The following is a 4064-nucleotide window of genomic DNA, read 5'->3' as shown; positions in this document are numbered from 1 at the left end:
AGAGAGAGAGTGAGTTGAAAATGGAAACTTATAAACACTTCTTGAACTTGGGTACGAGTCGGATCCTTGTCTGTCCGTTAGTCTATTCCTTATCTTCCTTCTTCCTGGGCTCTAAATTTTGGACAATATTTTCATTTTTTTTCCTTTTTAAAATTTTATTTTAGGGTTTCTTTATTCTATGACATAATATTTATTTTTTATACTTTTTAAAAATATTATAATATTCATAAAATATTAAAAATATATTTACGACTAATCAAATCATATTGCATGTGCATTTAAATCTCGTTGATTTTATTTATTTATGGAGTTTTATTCTTTGTATCTTTATTTAACAATTTAAATTTTTTATACATTTTTAAGAATAAATATTGAAAGTTTGATAAATACCGATACTTAGGTTTTTTTAAATATTATTATAAATTTTTTATTGTAATGTTTGAAGCAAAATCTTTGATAAATGGAATAATATAAAGAATTTATTTAAATAGTAAAATGTTTAATCATGGTAAGGATGGATGCTTCTAAAGCAAGTCAATTCTTACTTCTATATCAAAGATAACGATTTTAAAAATACATATCAAAAATATTTTGTTAATATGTCACAAAACATGAAATAATAGGAATTAATATTGGTAAGTAGTAATGTGGATGATATCGAGGGTGACAATATGAGTTAAGAATGACAATGAAGTGAGCCTGAATGAAAAGAAAGAGACTAAAAATTAGGAATTTGATTTTAAGTTGTACTAAACATAAGGAATTTGAATAAAATATATGTAGAATGACCTTATAACAAAAAAAAAATGCATTTTTATTATTTTTAAATAACTTCGCTTAATATCTTTTTAAAGTTATATCAATATGATTTTGTTTTTTATTTTTTAAGTAACATTTTAATATTAATTTTTTCATAATTCATTGATTTTTATTAAATAATTTTGGTAACTTTAAAAATATTTAAATATATTAAATTATGAGATAATTTTAACATTTTAAAAAATTTAACCATATTAAATCGTTTTATGACTTTAAATATTTAAATGTTCAAATATTTATATTTATATCTAGTTATAATTATTAATTTCAAATATTTAAATATTTAGATAAATATATAATAGATATTGGCCCACTTAATATTTTGATGAATCATAGCCACATTCCTTAAACTTAATTAAGAAAACTCATTTCTCAAGATGAGGAATGAGATTAGTTCTTTATTGGGTCTATTCCATATTTTGATTCCTCAAAGTAAGTAAACAAATGGAATGAATATGGAATGAGAATCACTTCTATAGATTCCATCCCCTTTAATGAATCACTCCTAATGATTTCATTCCCAACATTGTCGTTAAAAAAATGGAAATAGAGAAGTTTCAAATGGAGTAGTAACGATCAAATTAAATGCTTCAATTCAATTTAGGTGTGAGCAAGGAAAGTGTTGTTCTTTGTTTCATCTTGGATGAATTGTGATTTTCTCATATTACCTTCATTTTTATAATTAGTTGTATTTGTAAATAGCAAAAATCCAATCTCATTCTCTATGCTCAATATTGTATTCACTGAAATAACAACCTTCTTTTGCAATAAGCTATTAGTTTATTACTTTTCATGGTGCTTTACTATTTCATTTCTCGTCTTTTTTACTTTTTTTTAGTTGCAAATGCCTTTAAATCTCATTACCTTAAGAATCAAGAAAAGACTTATTGATATTTTTTTGAAAGTTTGTTTTTATGTTTATTTTTTTTTTTCCCTTCATATTTGTTCTAAAGATTGAGTTTTCAAACTCTTGTTTATAAGATTAAAGTACTTGACTTTTGTTTTTAGCGATTAAGTTAGTTGCCTTGGAGTTTTAGTTTCAAGCTTGATTGAAAATATACTAGATTTAGTTAGAAATATGAATTTTCTTTCATTTTGTTTTATTATAAAGAAAAAAATATGAAAGAAAACGTTTTTTTTTTTTTTAAATTGACAAACCAAGGGTGAACACTTTTCTAAACCCACACTCAATCCTTAATCATGCATATGATCAAAGTTATGACAATTATATAAAAGGTTAATTTCATTTACAATGTTGAGATTTAATGTAAATATACTAAGTAACCATTAATTTCAAATTCATCAATTAAAACTCCTTATTGATATACTTCAAAAATAAATTAAATAAATTTATAAAAGTATTAACTGATGAAATTTGAAACCAATTATGGTTAGGTATATTTCTATCAAATCTCAAGGAATTTAAATGAAATTAACTAATTATATAAATTACTTATGAATCTACTATATATGCTTCTTAAGTGTGTATGTTAGAGAAACTACATGGCTTCTATGTAAATTGCTTTTTAAGCCTAATTAGTCAGAAAGTTCAATCGTTAAGGAATTGAGCTTGAAACTTGCATTCAGTTAGTTCAATTGCTATACAAATTTTTTACCAAATGAAACCAAATTTGTTCATGAACAAATTGCATTTCATTTAAAATGTAGATATTTAAAATTAATCTATTTAAATACTTAAACTTTTAGGTTGTGTTTGGTTGGTCGGTTTAAATGGCGAGATATGATTTAAAATTCCAATCCGATGTTCGAATTGTGATGAGATAGGAAATAAAGGGGGATAATTTATATGAAGCTCATTTCTAATCTTCCCTATGTGGAATATAACAATCTCATACATTGACGATTGATATACTAATCTAGGGATATAAAAATCTCATCCTAATCCATCTCATTTCCTAAAAATAAAACTTGATCTGAGTTGAGACATTCTATGGACGATGTTCAAGCAAATTTAAGGATTTCTAAGAGAGACTCATGATTTTTCTTTAATGTCTCTAATCATCGATAAAGATTTAGTTAATTCGTAGGTGAGTGTTTGGTTACAGAGAAACTTACTGTAGTATCTAGGGCTTATTTATTTTCTAAATCACTTTAGATCTGTTTCTTGATTTATTTCCTAGTTTCTAAACTTTAAATTTTTAGATTTTTACATGATTGTTGAGTTTAGAGAATTGTTTTAATTACAAGAGTTTTTTTTTTTCCTTTATTTTGTGTTTTTTGTCCTTTATTTTGTTTTTTTTTCCGATGTTTTCATTAGTATGCAGGGTTGTTACTTTCTTTGATAGTGATAATAAATTGAGTAGGGGTGGGGAATAGGAGAAGAAAGCTAGGAAATGGTGTCTTTTGCTATTTATAAATCTATTTTGTTTTGAGGTTGACACTACTACTCGATTCCATTTCCCATATGCATTGTGAAACATTTAGTATGACAATAACCTTATTCTCTGCTTGGTTGTGGCTTTGGTAGGAAGATGAGAATTAAAATTGAAGTGTTGAATCACAATTAATTCATATTTTTTTTATGTTGCAACAACATTAAAGAGGGTTTTGCATTACACTATAATGGTAACTCAAGCTGAGATACTTCTCATGGGTGAGCTTCTTGAACAAAATTTTAGAGAAAACTATAAATTAGTTGGTCCATTTTATCACCTAATAAGAATGATTCTTTTGCATAGAAAGCATATCAATAAACTCATTTCTTGGATAACCCAAACTCTTGAAAATATGTAAGAGGTTCAGGGCAATGTACTTAGATTCTTGGGTTGCAATTTGTTTTTTTCCCGAATTTATTACAAGTAAATTATGATCCTTATATTTTGTTTCTCATTAATCTTAAATTTTGTCAATAAGATATAACAATTAATAGTACAACTTTTAAACATTCCAATAACTGAGAGATACAAAATTTCAAGGATCAAGTGGTAGCATTTGACATCATGACTATACATTGAAATTTATTTTCAAATGCATTTTCTACTCCTATTCTTATTTTATATGAATAAAACCATCATTTTTCTAGGGTGGAGTCTCATCTTAATGATCAAGTCTGATTGCAATCCCCTGAATACCAACATTGATACACATGATTGGTGACTTTTTCACACCCATAATAATCAAAATTGTGAAATAGAGAAACAAAAAAGTGGTCAAATATTCAATAGTCTTAGCTTTGTAAAAAGACCATGGCTTCAACTCCTCAGGTTATAACAAAGGTGCTGGTA

The sequence above is a fragment of the Vitis riparia genome, chromosome 14 (genome assembly GCF_004353265.1).
Source record: "Vitis riparia cultivar Riparia Gloire de Montpellier isolate 1030 chromosome 14, EGFV_Vit.rip_1.0, whole genome shotgun sequence".
Lineage (NCBI taxonomy): Eukaryota > Viridiplantae > Streptophyta > Magnoliopsida > Vitales > Vitaceae > Vitis > Vitis riparia.
Note: the sequence above shows the minus strand (reverse complement) of the source record.